Raw genomic sequence first — 7,317 nt, forward strand, 5'->3', positions numbered from 1 at the left:
TAAGACCAATCTAATTAATTAACTAATGCCAAACAGAGGTCTACGACTGGCATGTTTTTTTCTCCTTCTTTCTTACAAACAGAAAAAGGGTCGTGTAGACAGACTTTTTTCCCCTAGGCAGTGGAAGATGGGAAGCGAGGGGGTCCTAGGGCAGGTCAAAGGTGGGAGATAATACTGAGTCATCCCACAACACGGTAGAAGCCCTGTGCCCAGGATTTCTGACCACAAATGAGAACGGAGGCAGCTGGCTTTCACTGTGAAGGGGGAATAAAATCACATCTGAACTCTAGGATGAAGAGATTAAAAGCCCTGCAAACCTTCGGCCCAGAGGCTCACTGCGCGGCGCGTCCTCAGGGCACTGCAGACCTTCCCGTTCTCCCCGCCTCGCCTCAGGGGAAGAAACTCTCCCGGCGCCAGGCGGGCGGGGGCGGACAAAGGCGCGGTGCTGCAGGGCGAGGCGGGGGAAGATGCGGTGCACGGAGCCGAGGCGAGGCCGGAGAAGCAGACGCTGGGGGTCACTCAGCCGGTTCGTGGGTGGGACCGGCTCCCTGGAGCTGGAGCACGCAGGGCTGGCGGGCTGCAGGCTGCGCGTCGGGGTGTTCGGGGGCACTTTGGGCGAGCGGCCCCGCCGGCCTGAGGAGGCCGCAGAAGGAACGAGCTGGCTGCCAGCCGTGCCGCTCTCGCCGTACTACCCGCCCCCGGCCGGCACCCGAGCCCCCTCGGCGTCTCGCTCACCTCCACAAGGATGCGGCTCGCCGCGCCTCCGTCACCTGCAGCGGCCGGCACCGCCCGGCCGTGAAGCTCCCGCGACCAGAACCGCAACCCGGGCCGCGGCGCCGCCGCCCGCGCCGGCTCGCAAGACGCGGTAGGGTACCAGGGCCGATAGGGGGATGGAGGGTGGGAGCGCCGAGCGCGACGCCGCCCGGCCAATCGCAGGCCAGCGCCTCTGCGGTGGAGCCAATGGGTGTCGAGCTCCTGCCGGGCGGGCGGGAGCCGAGGAGCGGCTGCTGCAGACGGCCGCCGCGCGGAGCCGTTGCCGGTCACCTCCCCCAGCCCTCGCATTCACTCTCAGGTTTGTCGCAGTGCAGCGTCCCCACCCTCCTAGCGTCTTGTCTCTTAGCAACCAGATGCCCGCAGCCAGAACTTAGGTGGTAAACTGTGAGTCCAGAAGAAAGGAGAACATAGGGGAGATGGAAGAACTAAAAGAACAGATGCAATGGTTGGTGGCTTTGGTATACCAGCTTAGGTCATGTAAAATGGGAAAATTGCATGATCTGAGGGACACCAGAAGTATCAGGTGAAGCATTGTCTATCAGGAGGCATCTCTTGAAAAATGTAAATAGCTCGGGGTGACACGTTCAGTTTTCATACATTAATAGGTTCAGCACGTATGTGTTATTGGTGGCGACTACTACCGGGAACCTAGTCAGATGTACAAGGCTCAGTCTTGTGGGGTAAACGCTACATGTCAGTATTTCTAATTTCCACTTGGGATGTGTCTATTCTCAGAATCAAAACTAAATGTTAGGATCAGAAAGGATAGAAATGGGAAAGCCCTATTCAAACGAATGATTAGCATTATGAAATCTGATGATTAAGTGTCTAACTGTATAGAATGTCAGTTTTTTCCAATTGTATCATCTGTGACTTTATGCAAATCTTTTACTATTTTTCTTCCACAAAGATACTAAAATTAGGCAAGTTTGTACCACAAAGATGCTAGTTAGGTAAATTCTTAAAGAGAAGCTACTTTACTCCCTCTCCTCCTTTTACACAAGCTGGAACTCAGTTGTGACGGCGGAGCCAACCTAAACCCTTAAACCACAAGGACAAGAGCAAACCATAGGATATTGCAGGACAGTAACAGAAGGAATCTGGGTCCTGAATTACCTTGTGAAGCAAAGCTTCCTAACAAGCCCTCGACTGCCTGCCTACCTCTGGACTATTGTATGAGGAAAATGTTTGTCTTGCTTTAGTTACTGTATTTTTTATCTATTTGTTACAGAAGCTTAGCGTATTCCCTGAAAGAGAAAGTCCCTTAAAGTGGTGTCTACAATAACAAAGATCTAAGATACAAGTGGCATTGGCGGGTAGAAACAAATTGCAGGCTGGTGACTCTTCCCAAAAGTATTTTCACCTGTGTTAACTTGAAAGGCAGGTTATCAAGCCTATAGCTCTGAGGGAAGTGGTTTAGAAAAGGTCAGAATGTGAGTTTGTGGTTGACTGCCACTCCTTGCTTTTAGCAAAGTTCATCCGAAAGAAATGAGGGGATGAAATTACACCTAAGACAGGGATTCTGACAACTAAGACTGTTTACACAGTAGAACCCTTGAAAGGTCCAGCACTTGAAAGCATCAGGCACCACTCCTTGTAGCCAGGTATAGTACATAAAAACTAGGCAAATAAGAAAACAAAGCAATGTCAATGCAGGAAACCAAAAAAGTTATATAAGGAATAAATAATAGAGATAAAAGAAACAATATCTACATGGTCACAATAATGCAATCATTTTCATTGATTCAACTAAAAGTTAAAATATTATAATATTAAAGATTTCATTGATTTAACTAAAAGTTAAAATATTAAAAAGATGGGGTAAGAGAAGTATGGGATAGTAGTGGAAGGCAATTAAAAACTCCATGGAGGAGGTGGGAAGGAGAAGTTAATAGATAACTTCTAAAATTGATTAAGTCAAAATTGCAAGATGAGCACATTATATTTCAAAGTAAAAAGATAAAAACAGAATAGCAAGAGAGTTAAATGTGGTTGCTTCTGGTATCAAGGACTCTAGGCAGGGACTACTTTCTCTCGTGTTTTTAATTACAATTTGATTTTTTAAAACCATGTGATTATATTAGTTTGATGGTTAAAAATGTAAATGAAGGGATAAAACATATATAGGAAATAAGGCTAAACAGACAAGTCTTTTGTTCAAATAGGCAAATATTAAAAATAAAAAATTAACTAACAATTTAGGATAAAAACTCCATGTGATACCAACATTGGTGAAAGAACAGGAAAGGGGGAGACAATAGGAAAAGTGTCTGAGAAAGCAGGGAGGATGAGTGTGCCAACGTTCTTGTGTTACTGTAAGACTCTATTAATACTGATAACTTTAAACACTGATAAAGAAAAATAATTATGGGTTAGAAGTAACCACAACAAGAATTAAAAATTCGACTGTATGGCTTCCAAACCTGCAGAAGAAAATGATCTATAAAAAAAGAAAAACATGGTAAGTGCAAAACTTATAATAAGGTAGCAAAAATATATAAAATAACTGATAAAAACGTGAGACTATCAACAACTGGAGATTTTAAACATATTTATCTCAGAAACAGCAGATTTTAAAAAAGCAAATATAAAGACATTTAAAATATACATTCAACTTAACACACTGTTTAACATAATTTCCTACTTCATATCGTTACATGGAAGTATTTCTCTAGAATAAACTGGTGCCTTTCTCCCTGCTTCTCTCCCCGTCTCACTAACTGCTTCTCAGGGAAGGAGTGATCTATCCAATTGATGAATCTGGAAGGAGAAATGACACAATGCAATTTTCCACCCCCTCTCTATTCTCTCATTGGAGCTACTTACCTACAGTTAAAGTGCTTTCTGGTCTGCCTAAGACTGGATAGAAAGTTTAATTCAAGTACATATTAGTAAATCCTATGTCATACCCTCCAAACTACTTTAACACAAAGTTCACTGTCAATGAGCCCTGCCTGTCTGCTCAAAGCATTCAATCAGCTATTCGGCCTCTTATTCTTAAAACAAATTAAAAAAAAGCTTTTTGGTGGGGGCGGAGGTAATTAGATTTATTTATTTTAATAGAGGTAATGGGGATTGCACCCAGGACCCTGTGCATGCTAAGCACACATTCTACCACTGAGCTATACCCTCCCCTTCCAGTCCTCTTATTCTTAAACATAAGCAGGCAACCAAAGTTCAGCAGAAACCCAAGGAAAATATCATGATAGACAGAGGTAAAACATAAACATAAACACACACACACACAAAAAGTAACCCAAGGGGGGGGAAAAGGCTGCAGGAAAATGGAAACTTCAAAACAAAATAATTTAGCCATTAATATTCTCAAATTCAAACTACAAGCTTCCAGAGAGGAAAACAAATAGGACCCATACAAAGGGTCAAGAATCAGAAATAGCTTCAGCCTTCTCAGCAGCCACAAGGAAACTAGAGACAACAGAGAAATCACTTCAAAATTTTAAAGAAAAATAATGGCCAACTTGGAATTTTATGTCAAGACTGTTATTCAAATTGAGAATAAAATTAAAAGACATTTTTGGACATTCAAAAGGACTCACACTTTACTTCCCTGCAGCCTTTCTCAGGAAAGAGATGGGCTAGATGTGCTTTACCTCTCTGAGAGCAAACCAAGATAGAGGCAACTGTCGGGTATGGAAACAAGAAAGATAGATCAGAAGACTCCTCAGGAAAAAAGAGACAGAACCCAGGATAACTGTGCACCACGCAGAGAGCAGCCAGTTCAGATTTGTGCAGAATGACTTGAGAGTCTTCAACACGATGCTTTATGTTATACTATATTTTTAATCTGACAATGCTGAGATAAGCCTGGCCTAGGTTAGCTGTACTTGGCTCGCCAGACCACATGTTAATGAAGTCCTTGCTCGTTCCTTCTGCTCCTCGGATCTTTTGAGAACACGTAAGTGTTCTGCTTTGTTCCACTCCTGACTGCTGAAGGATAGCCATAGGGAGCTTAAAAGCAGAAAAACCTAAGCAGCCCATTCCCCCTGACTGTATTATAGGCAGATACCAAGTTCTAGTAGCTGCCACATCTGTCAAAATACATAAACTGCAGATAAAGCTAGGTTTCCCAATATTTGCTTAGGGCCTTGCCCAATGACTTTCTCCATAAAAGGCTCTTGTAAATTTTCAGAGAAACTGAAGCCAGACTATGACCCAGTGTCTCTTTTCAGCTTATCTTCTCCTGGGAAACCTTATCAAATAGTGGCAATTCTGCCTTCTGTATACAGTTAGGTTTCTGCATATCTCACTTTTATCTTAATCATTTCCTACACATACTCGTATGTGTTTTTGTTTATTTACTTATATTTAGAATTTATTTATTTATTATTTTTCGGGGGGAGGTAATCAGGTTTGCTTATTCTAGAGGAGGTACTGGAGGTTAAACCCATGACCTTGCGTATGCTACGCATGCACTATACCACTTGAGCTATATCCTCCCCCCTTATATGTGTTTTTAATGAAACAAATTATTTCACTACAAAGAAAATCAATTAGGAATGCAAGAATGGTTCAATACCAGAAAATCAATGTTATTCACTATATTACTATTATTAAAAGTAAAAAATCAAAAGACCATAAAACAAATGCAGATTTAAATTATCGATAAAAGGGACATTCTTTTGATAAAAACTAACTAGCATAAAACTTACAGCAAACATTATATTGAATAGAGCAACTTTAGACTCTGAAGTAGAAATAAGGTAAAAATGCCCGCTACCACAGCTACCGTTAAATACAGACTGGCAACCTGGCCAAAACAATAAAAAGGAAAGAAAGGTATAGGGACTAAAAAGGAAGAACTAAAACTCATTAGTTGCATTTGCATTTACTTAGACAACCAAAGAGAATCAATTATTTTAGAATAAGCATTCATCAAAGTTACAAATATAAGATCAACATACCAAGTCCTACATACTTCTCTGTACCAGAAATAATATCATTTTCAACGGCTACAAAAAGTATTAAGTATATAGGAATTAGCCAACAAACAAACAAAACCCAATAAATACATGATGTCCTGAATAAGTGGAGAGAAATGATGTTCACAAATGTGATGATCCGACCTTGTAACAATGTCAGTTCTCTCTAAATTAATCCGCAAATTCAATGCAATTCCAATAAAAATCACAGCAGCTTATTTTTGGGAACTTGATAAACTGATACTAAAATGTATACAGAAGAATAAAAATCTACAAACAGCTAAGGTAATTTTAACAAAGGAGGACAAACAGATTCACCTATCAGATATTAAAACATACTATAAAGTTATATCGAGACAGTGCTGTGCTGGGAAAGGAATTGACATATATCAATAAATAGAACAGAGAGCACCAGCTTCATGTTTATGGGAACTTGGTATGTAATGAAATGGGGAAAATATGGATTTAGTAGATGGTGCCAGAAGTAATTACTATAGTCCTTCTCTGCTTACTCAGCAAACATTCACACTCACATGACTCAAAAGGATATAACTTGGCACCAAGGTCACTTAGCTTGGCTAAAGGGTACAGCACAGTAAACACAGCCTATAGAGAAGAGCATCCTCCTTAGGTAAGCCTTATATGCCATAGGAACCACTATGTTGTAAAAATCCCTTGAAGGTGGGTTCCAGGTCTCTGCAAGGAGAAACAAGCTTGGTTACCAGTTGTACCTTACTCAGAGCAATCTCAAAGCCTGTGTTTTTTTACAATAAAAAAAATGTTGCTGGATAAACAGCTGGCATTCCATATTTATCTTAACCCAGTAGATTTCCAAGGAAATAGTGCTAAGGAGAAAGTAAATCCAAAAACATTTTCCTCTTGAGAGAAGTGGTGTTGTCAATAACCCTTTCCCCTCAATGATTAGCTGGAGAAAAAGTTGGATTCATACCTACTATATCCAAAATTAAATTCTAATTAAAATAAATGTAAATGGTAAAACTATAGCATGGATAGAACAAGACCTAAAAAATACAAACAATTGGGGGAAAAATTAAAATTTCTATTCCATGGAAGACACCAAAGACAAGAAGTAATAAATATCAAGTCTAAGTTATTTCCAACATCTGAGCCTAAAAAGGAAACATTATCTAGAATATACAAAGAACTTCTTGTACTATAATCAGCAAGAAAGAGAAAAACCTAATAGAAAAAAATGGGCAAATTATAAGTATAGGCAATCCACAGAATGGAAACCAGAATGACTAAAAAGTACACGCTTAGCCTTATTAGTAATCAGATAATGCAATTAAGACAAAATACAATTTCACACATCTCAGATTAATAAAAATCAGAAAATATGTGCTGCTGAAAACAGAAAATGAAATCCTCATGTCTTGCTGGTGCAAGTGTAAACTGGTACAACCACTCCTGAGAACAATCCAGCATTACTTACTAAAATTAAATATGCATATACTCAAAACTCCAGCCATTCTACACTAGGACGTATATACCAAAGAAACTTCAGGGCAGGGTCACAGGAAGACACGTAGAAGTGGAAAGGGCTGGAAATAACCTAAATATCTATGACTAGAGGAAGATGAGC

The 7,317-nt window shown here is 40.6% G+C and overlaps 1 protein-coding gene across 4 annotated transcripts in view; it reads right to left on the reverse strand.

Annotated features, from left to right (window-relative positions):
- The window catches only part of SANBR (SANT and BTB domain regulator of CSR), a 42,398-nt gene extending 41,558 nt beyond the window's left edge, over positions 1–840 (reverse strand). For 3 of the 4 annotated variants that reach the window (XM_064494464.1, XM_064494463.1, XM_064494462.1), the window contains exon 1: positions 318–840. The gene's annotated coding sequence lies outside the window, so the exon portion shown is untranslated. The remainder of the gene's footprint in view (positions 1–317) is intronic. The other variant, XM_031467096.2, reaches the window with a different exon arrangement.
- Positions 841–7,317: the final 6,477 nt, after the last annotated feature.

Source organism: Camelus dromedarius, chromosome 15, assembly GCF_036321535.1.
Source record: "Camelus dromedarius isolate mCamDro1 chromosome 15, mCamDro1.pat, whole genome shotgun sequence".
Lineage (NCBI taxonomy): Eukaryota > Metazoa > Chordata > Mammalia > Artiodactyla > Camelidae > Camelus > Camelus dromedarius.